The sequence below is a fragment of the Palaemon carinicauda genome, chromosome 32, assembly GCF_036898095.1.
Source record: "Palaemon carinicauda isolate YSFRI2023 chromosome 32, ASM3689809v2, whole genome shotgun sequence".
In the NCBI taxonomy this organism is placed as follows: domain Eukaryota; kingdom Metazoa; phylum Arthropoda; class Malacostraca; order Decapoda; family Palaemonidae; genus Palaemon; species Palaemon carinicauda.
Window position 1 is genome coordinate 7916259 of NC_090756.1, and position 15614 is coordinate 7931872.

A 15614-nucleotide genomic window follows, 5' to 3' on the forward strand; every position below is an offset into this window, starting at 1 on the left:
AAAAAGTAATAAGAAAAATCTAAGGAAATCCATAAATTTCTGGACTTATTATTAATTCAATTATCCTAATAAATATTCATTAAACTCTTATTAATAACCTGCAAAATACCACGGACAATATAACTAAATAATTTCGACGAAGTTGATATTCCAGTTCCAGGAGACTTTTCTTAAGTGTGGATGTTGTGATAATATCGTCTCATACGGCCTATGGTATGACCATTTTGCTAATGGTTCTCGCTCTTAATGACAGTTTCATTAGGTGAGAGTTAGTCAGTGCTAATCGCTACTCCTAATAGGTGGTTTGTCCGGATGGAACTACTACTACTACTACTACTACTACTACTACTACTCATTATCATTATCATTATTATCTATATATATATGATTATGATTACGTTTATGATTATATATATATATATATATATATATATATATATATATATATATATATGTATATATATGTATATGTATATATATATATATATATATATATATATATATATATATATATATATAAAACACATGCATTATATCTTAAACACGAAGGAAAACTCAAATCTATTTTACAGAATAAAAGAAACCTCTCCCACTACCAGCACACCAAAAGAGTAGAAAGTTGAATCCAACCAGTCATTATAACCTGGTAACTTTAATGATGAAAAGATTTCTTGGCGAACACCGAAGCGATTTTGTCTCGCCGATCTCTTCACTGCAATCAAGAACCCAACTCGACGTCATTAGCGCCTCCAGCGCTGCTATCAAGTGCCGGGGAATTTGCATCGTCGTCGTAGGAGGTTTGTTTGTACCTTCCAGCGACGGAGTTGATCCTCGAAATCTCCAATTGGGGATAGAATGTACCAAATGAGAAGGCGCTGTGAGAGGTTCGTTTGGGTCTTCCAGCGACGGTTGTGTCTGGAAATCTCCCATTGGGGCTGGAATGTACCCATTGGGAGGGGGCAGTTGGAGTTTTGTTTGTGCTTTCCCACGACGGTTGAGATTAGAAGTCTCCAGTTGAGGCTATAATGTACCCAATGAGAGAGTGCTGTGGCAGGTTTGTTTGTGCTTTCCAGCGAAGGATTTGAGCCTGGAAATCTCCAATTGGGGCTAGAATGTACCCAATGGGAGGGCCCTTTGGGAGGTTTGTTTGTGCCTTCCAGCGATGGGGTTCAACCTGAAAATCTACAATTGGAGCTGGAATGTACCCAATAAGATGCCGCTGTTAGAGGTTTGTTTGTACCTTCCAGTGATGGTCGAGTATGAAAATCTCCAATAGGGGCTGGAATGTACCCAATAAGAAGGCGCTGTGGGCGGTTTGTTTCTGCTTCCAGCAATGGGGTTGGGCCCGGAAATCTCCTTTTGGGGCTGGATGGTACCCAATACGAAGGCGCTGCGTGAGCTTTGTTTCTGCATCCAGTGATGGGGTTGAACCTGGAAATCTCCAATTGGGACTGGAATGTACCCAATAAGAGGCACTGCGGGAGGTTTTTTCCTGCTTCCAGCGATAGGGTTGGGCCTGGAAATCTCCTACTGGGGCTGGAATGTACTAATTGGGAGGGCATTGTGACAGGTTTGTTTGTACCTTCCAGGGATGGGGTTGAGCCTGGAAATCTCCAATTGGGTCTGGAATGTACCTAATAAGAGGTCGGTGTGAGAGGTTTGTTTGTGCTTTCCAGCGACAGTTGAGCCTGGGAATCTCCAATTTGGGCTGGAACGTACAGTACCTATTGGGGAGGTGCTGTGGGATATTTGTTTGTGCCTTCCAGTGATGGTTGATCCCGGAAATCTCTAATAAGGGCTGTAATGTACCCAATGAGAGGGCGCTGCAGGAGGTTTTTGAATTCCAGCGATGGTTGAGCCTGGAAATCTCCCATTTCGATTGGATTGTACCCCGTACGAGGAGGCTGATGAATCTGCATGCCCTAAATGAATACTGATTATGTATTTCTCCTTTAATTTTGTGACATAGCGTTCTAATTGACCTCATTTGACCTCCCATAGTCTTGCTTTACCTCTAATCATCTTCCAAATGTGGTGAAATTACAACTTGACCCAACCCCCCTAACTTTGCTTAGCTACCATCACACTAGAAATAGCAATTCATCAAAACTGAAGTTGCTTTAACTGATATTTAATAACTTCTTTTTTACATTAGGTGTCAAATGTGGAACACACATAATAATTACTTCATGGTGGCCTTTAAACATAAATGGAATTGATATTGTACCAACAGTGTGTCACACAATTGTACATAATTCCTTTTGCATATATTATGCTTGTATCTTCGCTCTTCCCTCGCACTAAACGAACATGAAAATTCATGTCTGCTGTTTCCTCTGTAACATTTTCTGTCTTGTTAACTTATGTCCTGTTGCCTTGAGGTTTTGTATATAAAGGAGAGTGTTCTATAACAATATAACTCAGTTGATTGCATCCAGCCTTTGAGTTCACAACCCTCTCTCGGCTCGTCACATTGGTGACCCCGGAAGTCGACTTGCTCCCACTGCCTTCCACCCCCACCTCCCTCGCCCCTCCATCGTTGGTACTATGACGGAGACGGACTCTACTACAGCAGTTGGCGCTGCGGCCGCCCCATTGAAATTTTCACCGTTCGCCAGCGGAGAAGCGTTTGCTTGGTTTCAACGCGCAGAAGTCCACTTTCGTATCGGGCGTGACTGGCTCAACCACCAAAGCGGATTATGTTCTCGCGGCGATACCCGAGGACACCTTCCCAGAAATATCCGACTGGCTTTGCGAACAAGGAGACACCCCAATAGCGTATGACGCCCTCAAAACATACCTTCTGCAGCAGTACTCGCCGTCGCCAGCCGCCCGTATAGAAAAGCTTTTTCAGCTCTCACAACAACCGTTGGGGGACCAAAGGGCTTCGCTTGCCCTCAGGGAAATGACCAGTATCGCTCGCCTTCAACCTGCCGCAGACGGCTCTCCTCGTGAGGTGAACCTACTTCGTGCCCTTTGGATACGCCGTTTACCCGAACCTGTACGCGCTGCCATACCCGATGTCGATAGTTTACCCATAAAGGACTTGATGACTAAAGCCGACGCCCTTATGGACAGCCACTTCAAGACCTCCATCAACGCCTCCACCCCTGACGACGAGGATGCCTATTCAACGTCAACCGAAGCTGACATGAATGCCGTAGGACATACACGCCTACCCCGTGACGTGCCGAAGCGGCGACAAAGCCGCCTACCACCCACCAATCGCTCGCGCCCCAACGAACGACTTCTACAGCCACTTACTACTTCCCATCCGCTGCAGTTTTGCTACTACCACTTCAGATTCGGGGCAACTGCGAAGAAATGTGCCAAGGATTGTCAGTGGCCAAAAAACGTGTAAGTAGGCCATCGCTTGTGGCGGTGGCCTCCCATGTTTCTAATCTTTTCTTTTTACAGGATGCAGGAACGGGCGTGCGATTTTTGGTAGACACGGGTGCTTGTCGTTCTCTTTTGCCAAGGAAACTCTTCAAGGCACGACGTAGTCTGTCTAGTCTACATCTGCCGACGTCCGCTTGGTAGCTGCCAACGGATCTGCGATACCCACCTACGGTTACGAGAACCTCACATTATCGTTCGGAAACGGTAAATTCAATTGGAAGTTTCTCGTTGCTGACGTCACAATGCCAATCCTCGGTGCGGATTTCCTCTCTCATTTCCACCTTCTGGTCGATGTCGCCCACCGACGATTGGTCAACGCAGACTCGTACTTGTCAACACCTCTTCAACCCGCCCCCTCTAACCTCGCTCTCCACATCAGCGCACCCACGGATGCCTACGCCCACCTCCTCACGTCGTACCCGGAAGTTTTCCGTCCAGAACTTCGCCAAACGCCCACGGTTCCTGCCAAGCACGGTATTTATCACCATATCAAGACGACGGGACCCCCAGTCTTCGCAAAATTCAGACGTCTGGCACCGGAACGATTGGCAGCCGCCAAACAGACGTTCACCGAAATGGAGAAAATGGGCCTTTGCCAAAAGGCCTCCAGCCCATGGTCGTCACCCTTACACATCGTTTTGAAGAAAGACGGCTCCCTCCGTCCGTGCGGGGATTACAGGCGCCTGAATATGCAAACAGAACCGGATCACTACCCCCTCCCAAACATTGCCGATGTGCCCTCCTACCTGCACAAAGCGAAGGTTTTCTCTACGCTCGACCTCCTGAAGGGGTATTATCAGGTGCCTATGAACCCAGAAGACATCTCCAAGACCGCAATCACCACTCCGGTTGGCACATACACCTTCAATTACTCCTGTTTTGGCCTTCGTAATGCTGGGGCAACGTTTCAACGTCTCATGGATGGCATCTTAGGGGACCTCCCTTTCTGTGTATGTTATGTGGACGACATACTTGTGTTCTCCTCCTCAAAAGAGGAACACCTCCGTCACCTGCGCATCGTGCTCGACCGCCTGCAACAAAATGGCCTTGTAGTCCGGTACGACAAGTGTACCTTTGGCGCCAACGAAGTGTCGTTCTTAGGGCACCGTATCACTCCTGAAGGAGTCCATCCCCTCCCTGAGAAGGTAGCAGCCGTTCAGAATTTCCCCGCGCCCTCGACCGTCAAAGCTCTGCAGGAATTTTTGGGCATGATCAACTATTATCACCGTTTTCTGCCAGCCATTGCCGCCACTCTTGCTCCCCTCTACGCCTCCCTCAAGGGCAAGCCAAAGGACCTGAAGTGGGGTCCCCTTCAAGAAGCAGCCTTCTGCAATGCAAAGAAGGCCCTATCAACTGCTGCGGCTCTCACTTTTCCTATCCCACACGCCCCTCTCCTTCTCTCCACCGATGCCAGCGACGTCGCTATTGGTGCAGTACTCGAGCAGGTGGTCAAAGACTCGCCCCGCCCATTGGGCTTCTTCAGCAGAAAACTGTCCAAGGCAGAATCGGGTTATTCTACCTTCGATCGAGAATTGCTGGCGGTGCACTTGGCTGTCCGTCACTTTCGCCATTTCTTAGAAGGTACGCCCTTCGTCATTCGCACAGACCACATGCCTCTGTTGCACGCCTTCACTCGACAATCTGACGCCTGGTCCGCCCGTCAACGCCGACATCTCTCCGCCGTGGCTGAATACAATTGCACCCACCAATACGTCCCTGGGAAAATGAATCCCATTGCCGATGCCCTGTCAAGAAACACGTTGGCTGCCGTTCAACGACAGGATCCAGAGTATCAAGCTTGTAGGACATCCTGCACGTCCCTCCGTTGGGAAGATTTTCCCCTCGAAGACTCCAACACCACCCTCCTCTGTGACGTCAGTACTGGTAGACCGCGACCTTGGATTCCTGCTCCCATGCGCCGACAGGTGTTTGATTTCATTCACGGCCTTTCACATCCCTCGTGCCGTTCTACTGCACAGCTGCTGAAGGCAAAGTTCATTTGGCACGGCATTTCTAAGGATGCTAAGGATTGGGTCCGCGCCTGTACTTCTTGCCAAACTTCCAAAGTACATCGACACACGGATTCAGGAGTGGGCACCTTTCCTCAACCTCAGCGTCGTTTCGCACACATTCACGTCGACGTTGTAGGCCCCCTACCCACATCACAAGGACATCGTTACCTGTTTACCGTCATCAACCGCTCCACTCGTTGGCCTGAAGCCATTCCCATGGAAACTGCAACGTCCGCCTCATGTACATCTGCCTTACTCTCTGGATGGATTTCAAGATTCGGTATCCCTGAGCATATTACTTCTGACAGGGGAACCACTTTCACCTCTCAATTGTGGACGTCATTAGCGAATCTCCTAGGCATCACCCTACATCAGACAACGGCCTACAACCCCGCTGCCAATGGAATGGTTGAACGTTTTCATCGCACCCTCAAAGCAGCTTTGATGTCCCGCTGCAAGGATTGCAACTGGTTTACTCAGCTTCCCTGGGTCCTCCTGGGACTAAGGACCACTCCTAAAGACGCCCTCGACGTCTCGGCAGCTGAAATGGTGTATGGCGACCCGTTGGTCGTCCCTGCCGAATTTTTTCCTTCTACAACCTCCTCCGACGATCTCCAGCGCATACGTCACATCGTGGGAAAATTTACTCCGTGCTGCCAGACTTACAAGCCCCCAGCGAAGCATCACATACCAACGGACTTGCACTCTGCAATGCACGGGACTTGCACTCTGCAATGCACGTCTTCCTGCGCAACGACACTAGCAAGCCACCACTAACGCCCCCTTACACGGGCCCTTTCCTTGTGATCCGACGCAGTCCGAAAGCATTCCTACTAAACATTCGGGGCAAAGAAGACTGGGTCTCCATTGATCGTCTAAAACCTGCTTATCTTCTGCCAGATGACCCGCCTACAGTTCGCCTCTCCAGATCAGGGCACCCTATTTAACATATACAGTATGTCATTTTTAGGGGGGGAGCCATGTACCAACCGTGTGTCACACAATTGTACATAATTCCTTTTGCATATATTATGCTTGTATCTTCGCTCTTCCCTCGCACTAAACGAACATGAAAATTCATGTCTGCTGTTTCCTCTGTAACATTGTCTGTCTTGTTAACTTGTTATGTCCTGTTGCCTTGAGTTTTTGTATATAAAGGAGAGTGTTCTATAACAATATAACTCAGTTGATTGCATCCTGCCTTTGAGTTCACAACCCTCTCTCGGCTCATCACAATATATTATCAATTGGTATTTACATATGATTAGCGATCCTCATATTGACTCTAAACGCTAGAAATGTATACGTACATACAGTACACATATTTACAAAATGTTATACGTTTGTCAATTATCTAATTTATGGAATATTTCTACCAAATGATTTAGAGGACCAAGTGATTTATGTTTATAATGCCCCAATAAACTAAATCTGCCCGAACCATGAATTTAATTAACTTCGCTTTTTTCGATTTTTTTTGTGGGGGGGGGCTACATATGATTATCTCGTTTTTATTCTTTACTATTAATCTAACGCAGAATCATGATTCTCTCTCTCTCTCTCTCTCTCTCTCTCTCTCTCTCTCTCTCTCTCTCTCTCTCTTTTTTGCTAGTACGTCATTATCAGGAGCTTTGCATCAGGCTAATCCCATTTTATTTTGCCAGTGCACTTTGTCCCAAACTACTGGACGATTTCATTTTTAAATCCTCCAATTTTTCGTCCAACAAGTCTCCTATACTATTGGCATTGTCACTCTACTAATAAAATACAATTATAAAATACATTTATTACAAAAGTTCTCTCATTTGGCGATACGACTTCACCCTCATTGTTGTTTGAAATGCATAACTATATTTACCGTATGACATTCCATACGCGAAAAGTTTCATGCCAGATATTCGAAATTAAACTTTCAGTTTCCATCATCAAAATCAGACAGATATTTACTTCGGAAATTGTAATTTCCATAGTAATGGATTTGTTGTTGTCAACATGGCGCTATGTGGAAAAATTATTTAACTTTTCCATATCCTTTCTCAAAATACCTACTTCTTAGCTCTCCATTTTTAACTTCTTTTTCACTTCGTTTCTTTCTTTATAGTGTAACTTGTGGGTGGAGTAACCCTTACGTACTAGGACCATAGGGCTCAAAATACATAAATACATAAATACAAAATACACAAAGGTAGGTGATCTATAAATGACAGGGTTAAAAAGTTTAAAGGCCACTCATGAGTGGCACTGGCAAGGGACAGTGACATTTCCCTAGCAAGCAGGACAATGCCCTAGAGACTGACCATATATACATATGATCAACGCCCAAGCCCTTCTCCACCCAAGCTAGGACCAAGGAGAACCAGGCATTGGCTGGTGATGACTCAGCAGATAGAGCTATAACCTCCCCCAAACCGCCCTCCCCCCATCCTTAGCTCACAAGGACGGTGAGATTGCAGCGACCCAATGCTCTAAAGAGTTTGAGCGGGTCTCGAACTCCAGTCTGGTGATCACCAGGCAAGGACGTTACCAATTAGGCCACCATAGCCCTATTATTATTATTATCATTATTATTATTATTATAAAACGAAACTTATGATCAATAATCTACAGATATAAAGATATAAAATCAAATCATAAATGGTATTGAAGCCTTTATATAAATAATTATTTAAAAAAGAAAAATAACCTTAAAATGAATTTCATGAAATTAAATAAATATTTTCCAGCTTCTCAAAATTACGATTTAAAATTAGAAGAATAAATATAAATAGATATAACGTTATTAACAAAAGTATCCTAAGTCAAACTAGAGGGGCACTCAGTAGAGCGCAGACTTCTGCCGTGGCAGCTTATTTCTCGACCTTTTGCTCGACCTTGACTTAGACCTTTGACCCAAAAATGTATTAATTGGCTTGAATTTTCATACACTGAAATACGAACCAAGTTTGAAGACTCTGTGACAACGATGTCCAAACTTATGGCTGATAACGTAAATTGGACTTTTTACTCGACCTTGACCTTTGACCTTAGCCTTCCAAAATTCAATAATTTCCAGCTTTTTACACATCAGTTAATCCCTGCAAGTTTCATTACGATTAGAATTGTGGTCAGGAAGCTGTTCACAAACAATCACACACAAATAAGCACACAAACAGGAGGTAATATAATTTTATAACCTCCTCCCAGTTTCGTTGGCAGAGGTAATAATGAATGCTATTAACCTTCACCAAACCGAGTTAATGATTTATGATGGGTCGATGGCTAATTATTGGATGGAATTTCGAATGAGATACAGATCAGTTATCAAATGAAAATGCTTTGCTATTTGAGTCAACAACTGGAATAATTGGATTTCAATTGTATCTTCATAACATGTTTAGGTTTTTTTGAATCAGTTATTATTGTTTTTTTTTTATATTCATTTATTCATTTATATATTTATCTATTTATTATTTATTATTTATTATTTATTATTTATTATTTATTATTTATTATTATTATTATTATTATCATCATCATTCTCTATCGCCAACCAAATGAAAACTTTCCCTATTCTATATAATTTCTCTTCTCTATCACCTACCAAATTAAAACTTTCCCTATTCTATATATTTTCTTTTCACTATCACCTACCATATTCAAACTTTCCCTATTTTATGTAATTCCTCTTCACTCTCACCTACCTAATCAAAACTTTCCTAATTTTATGTAATTTATCTTCAATATCACCTACCAAATTAAAGCTATCTCTATTCTAAGTAGTTTTTCTTCATTATCACCTCGATTAATACTTTCTTCTGTATGTGCGTTTTCTATCAATAATTAAATTTAAAGTTTCATTAGTATATGGTTTCTCTTCAAAATTGCCATCTGAATTGAAACAGCAAAATTTTCGCTTTCTCTTCTCAAACACTATGTAAATTTAAATTTTTTCAAGTCTATGCTGTTTTTCATAATTGTTACCAAAAGTTATTCATTTTAGGAAAACACCATTACTTCAACTCTCTCATGACCTAATCAATGAATATAAGAGAATTTAATCGAATATTTTCCATTAAAACTACAATTTGTACAACAAATCCTCCATTTTATCCAATTTTTTAAAATTTTGTTTATATTTAGCTTCTTACATGGATTTATCTGAATATATATGAAATATTACTCGCATTGGTGCGAATAATTTCGATTATCCTTTCTGTATTCATACCAAATAAATAATTCATCTTATTAAACATTACCCAGAATTCCTAGCTCTAAGACCTTCACAAAAAAAATAGCCATAATCTGGTTAAATCAAATCAGAATATTCTATACCTTGCCTAAACTCCCCTTTATCTTATCATATCGAGTTAAGAAAAAAAAAAAAAAACTCCTTGACATTTCTCCTTCAACTCCTCACATCCTCTTCACTAAGAGGCTTGCATGTTTACACCCCCCCCCCTTTCCTACTCCCTATCCCCATCCGCTCTCCCTTGAAATCCGAAGATCCTTGCAAGGAGCCCCTAGTCTTCGAAAATAGTAAATCCTATTTCAGAATTTTAAATATTTTTTTTTTCTATCCGTTTTATGCTAATACTAAAAAATATATTTCTACTTTTTTTCTTTCTTGATTATTCATGGGTTATTAACATCAAATTAACATTCTTTTTTTATGCACTGCAGGCATGGGCCTTTGAAGTTTATTATATATGCATATAGAATCTATATAGTACACTAGAGAGTTATTAGGACCTCTTGACTGGTGACACAATTGATGGGTTTCAATTCGAATTACTCCTAATGAGTCGATATGGATGAAAATTAACATAGCCCCTTCATTTGAAGTAGCTAGGGTTCAATCCCAGTGTTTGATAGAAATTAATATTTATTTGAGGACGATTCTGTGTTGATTTTCATCCACATTGACTCATTAGAGGTAACTCGAATTAAATACCATCAATTGTCTCACCTGGTGGGCCGGGAAGTCGGGGAAAACTCACTGGTAAGAGACTGATGTCTCGCCAGGTAAATCCTGAACTGCAGTTAGCAGTTAGGTTCAGACTTCTTTTAAGCCTCTGGTGGTATAGTTGGAAGCAACCTGGACTTTCATATGAAGGGGCTAGGGTTTGATCCCAGTATGAGATAAATTTTTTTTTCTATTTGAGAACGATATTGTGTTGATTTACATATATATATATATATATATATATATATATATATATATATATATATATATATATATATATATATATATATATATATATATCTCAAGATGCCAGAAAACCTCATATCAATCAATCGATTTATCTATCTATCTATATATCTATATCTCTCTCTCTATCTATCTATCTATCTATATCTACATATATATATATATATATATATATATATATATATATATATATATATATGTATATATATGTATATATATATGTATATATATGTATATATATTATATATATATATATATATATATATATATATATATATATATATATATATATACTTTTCTTTATGGCTTTAAGATAAATTACCGTCAGTAAAATCTTTATACTGTACACTATTCTTTCTAACGCTCTCTCTCTCTCTCTCTCTCTCTCTCTCTCTCTCTCTCTCTCTCTCTCTCTCTCTCTCTCAAATCTTATAGTTACCTTTGGTATATGATACCACCTCTACCCACTTCAATTTGGTCGCTAACCTTTGAACCAATGAAATGTAAATACAATGAAACAAAAAACTTATATTCAATTTGTTTCCCCGTTGAGTTAACAAAGCATTGGCGTCTTATCTTTATATGAAAAGGAAATATCAGTTGAAGAAATTTAAGATTACTGAATATCAGTCGGTATCCCTTTGTAAGAGAAAGACAAGTAAAATCACTCGCTCTCAGTTTCTCCACTTTATAAACCAAAGATTGTCTCTTATCTTTGAAAAGAAGAAGGATTTAAAGAATGTAATATTTTCCAATGCAGGAAGAGGTAAGAATACTTTGAAAGTTTTAAAAGGCAGCTCATGAATGGCAGAGGCAAGGGACAGTAACGGGGACAATGCCCTAGATACTGACCATATATATATACATATGATCAGCGCTCAAGACCCATCTCCTAACAAGCTAGGACCAAGGAAGGCCAGGCATTGGGTGATGATGACTCAGCAGATAGACCTATAGGCTCTCCCAAACCCTACATCCTTAGCTTACAAGGATGGTGAGGTTGCAGCGACCAATGAAACTAACGGGACTCGAACCCCAGTCTGACGTTCACCAGTCAGGGGCGTTACAATACAGGCCTCCACAGCTCGTGTGATGGCCTGAGCTGGTTTGCGTTCATTCCCTAGGCCTTAGTACTTCATTGGATTTAATCCTTCTTAACTTAATATTTATGTATAGATAATCCTATTAAAATTTCTTCATAGGAACTATTCTTAATTAGAGGAATTTAATGTATTCTAAAAATATTAATCTCTTAGGAATGTAGGTGTTTCTACCACCCGTGGGAAATAATATAAGAAAAATATTAGTATATTTCACCAAACGTAAATTACGTTTTATGGAGCTTAAAGGTTTAAGGGTAACTTTTATAATTCGTGTTATAAATTAAAATGGTGCTGAATAGCATCTAGGTGGTAAAGTGTCTAGAAGTAAAACTTTATATACTGTATTATTATTATTATTGTTGTTGTTGTTGATGTTGTTGTAGTTTTTACTAACATTATTATCATTATTTATTATTATTTTTGATTATTATTATTGTTATTATTATTATTATTATTATTATTATTATTATTATTATTGCTGTTCTTATTATTATCATTGTTATTGATAGTATTATTATTATTATTATTATTATTATTATTATTATTATTATTATTATTAACACATCTACTATCCATATTATTATTATTATCATTAACAAGCCCCAATTCAAAGAGCAACAGTATGTCACCATACAATTTACACTACTAAATCTCACCATACAATTTACAATGAAGTAGAAATAACGACTTCCATCATCCACCATAATTAAAAATCCTTAACTCGTATCATTTATATCACTTCCAATTTAATTCTACCAAGTTTTTACCTTTCTTCTCTCCTTTATCTCCATTTTTCCTCTCATTTTTCTCTCCCTTTTTATTTCCTTTGTCTCTCTCTTTTTGTCTCCTTTGTCTCTACCTTTTTGTCTCCTTTGTCTCACCCTTTTTCTCTCCCTTTTACTCAACCTTTTTCTCTACCTTTTCTCTCCTTTTTCTCTCATTTCTCTCCCTTTTTACTCTTTTGTCTCTCCCTTTTTCTCTACTTTGTCTCTCCCTATTTGTCTCCTTTTTCTCTCCGTTGTCTCCCCTTTTCTCGTATTTTTCTCTCCTTTGTCTCCTTTTTCTCTTCCTTGTCTCTCCCCCTTTTCTCTTATTTTTCTCTCATTTTTCTCTTCCTTTTCTCTCTCTATTTCTCTGCTTTTTTTTCTCTCCTTGGTCTCTCCCCTTTTCTCTCCCTTGTCTCTCATTCCGCAGGATTTCGTGTTTATTTTTTCGAACTACTCCTTTAATTCCTCATTAAATTTTCACCCTACTACTAAATCCTCTTTCGAGGTCAGGTATTTTTTCAAGAATTTGAAAACAACAAATTAGTTTTTTCTAAAAAAAAAAAAAAAAAAAAAAATAACTGTTTACGTTACGATGATAACAAACATTCATGTAATAATTTGCTCTGATAATTCGGGTCATGATCTTATGAATGTGTGTGTGTGTATATATATATATATATATATATATATATATATATATATATATATATATATATATATATATATATATATATATATATATATATATATATATATATATATATATATATATATATATATCAACAAAAATAACAACAATAAATGCATACGTAAGGACATGTCTGGAGTATGTTCATTTTCATCACGCTGGTCATTGCAGATTGGTGAAGTTAGTGTCTTGATTCTGATCACTCACAGCAAACCAACCTAGTATGGGTGGACCTGGCTAGTGCATCTATGTTGATCATGGTATTACACAAACCATTAAACCACGTAAAGGTATTCCCACTCAGATTGGGTTATATACGTCTTTTCATATATTTGGTATCAATTTGTCTTTCGAATTACCTTTTGTACGAGAATCTTCATCTGGATTACATTGGTTTAACAGTGAATTATACTTCACTACTGGTGAAAATTTTAAATGCTAAGATATTTGGAACATTAGAAATTAATCAACAAATATTTATAGATGAAATATATTAAAACTATATTTGAAATGCAAAAGCATTATCATCATAAAGTTCTCAGCTGTATTTCAGAAAAATACAGGGGTCCGTAATTTTACATATTTTATTTATTCTTTATTGACAAAACTTTATATACATTGTAGTACAATATTTATACTTAGTTTACACAAAACAGTGGGTTTTATTCTGTAACAATTATACATTTTCCCCATTACATTATAAAATATTTTGTCCAGAAAAATTATATTTTATTCCATAAAGAAATATAAGGCTATTAATCAACCATCACAACAAACCCCTCATACATCAACACCAAAACAAAACAAATATTTAATTATAAATCTTTAATACTTCAAATATATACTGGCACAGGTCAATTACGTGGTTTTTCTTCTCCAAACAGTGCGTCTATGTTCGTATAATTAAGATTACTAAATTTCTGCCTCTTCGATCGTGACATTGTACATTCAATTAGGACATGCACTTCATTCTGTACTGTCTGTGAATCACAAATACACACTTGCAACTCCCTTGGAGTTCTACTCCACCTTCCCGTCTCTATTCTTAGGTCGTGGGACATTAAACGTAATCTTGTGAAGGTAATTCGCATATAGTCTGGTACATAAACATTTTCACTGTACACTCTATGCCTTTGCAAGGATCTATTTAAAATTTCTCTGTACGTATAATATTTTGTTGCTGTTTCAGGTTTATTCCGGATTTCATTTTTCATTTGGTCAAGGCTACAAAAAACTTAGTCTTTTTTTCGTTAACAATCATCCCATATAAGTTACAGTAATCCAACATAATCCCAATTTTCTCAAAACACTTTTCTCTTGATGTACTTAAAATAACTGTGTCATCCATCAATAACAGCGTATGCATTGTCCCTAAAAACCCATCTCTGCCAATTCCCTCTTTTATCATTTTAACCATTTTGTCTAGGTAGATAGTAAATAATAAACAGCTTGTTGGAGCACCCTGACGTATTCCAACAGTAGATATAATCACAGCTGATTTCAAAACACTTTTAGTACAGGCATAGATCTTATGAATGGCCATTAACATAGTCTTACCACAACCTTTCTCTTTTAGGCACTCAATTAACTTATCTCTTGGAACACGGTCGTATGCTTTACTAAAATCTACAAATACAGCATACAGCTTCTTTTTCTTAAAAATTGCGTAGTCCATCATAAGCCTCAAAGATAATATTTGTTCGATACACCCTCTACCCTTTTGGGCTCCAGCCTGACATTTATCTATACCAGCCCACAGATTCAAACGTCTCACCAACAGTGCATCATAAAATTTTGCGAAAGTGTTCATTATGCTTATGCCCCTGTAATTCCCACAGTCCATTCTATTACCTGATTTGAAGAGTGTAACTAACCTGTCATGACACCAAGCAAAAGGGTAAATAAAATTACAAAATAAAAAGTTACAAATGGTAAGGAAAAAGCTCAGCCAAGTCATTGTCACTATATTTTATGGGTTGGTAACTTTCTTTTACGTAAATATATACGTTTTCAAAACAAAAAATCCAGGAATGAATATTGCCAGGCATTTGCCGTTTTAATGGGAATTTTTACATTGTAGCTAAACAACCCTTGAAAGTTTTAAGTGGCAATTTACGGTAAGGAACATAAGGAAAAGTAAATTTCTCATTTTTCTACCTTTCCTTACAAAATAGCCTTCCCCCTCATATGCCATTCATGAGCTAAAAAAAGAAAAAAAAAATGTTTCCAGCTGATCGGTTCTCCGCTTGGAATCACCATCCGTTTACCAACTGTGAACCTGAGAACAAACTATTCTCTTTACGAGTTCCACAGCTTTGGAAATTTTCCGAACTTATTTAAAATGGAAGTCAAGTGAGGAAAGTTAAACTATTGGCTTTGTATAACCTTCGCCCAATGGGGAAGGAGGAAGAATTATCATTATTTTCGGGCTTTTAGACAGACTACAGCCACTCTCTT

General features: G+C 38.9%; 1 pseudogene; it reads right to left on the reverse strand.

Annotated features, from left to right (window-relative positions):
- Positions 1–718: 718 nt before the first annotated feature.
- Positions 719–15614, reverse strand: part of LOC137625456 (monocarboxylate transporter 7-like) — a 40965-nt pseudogene continuing 26069 nt past the window's right edge.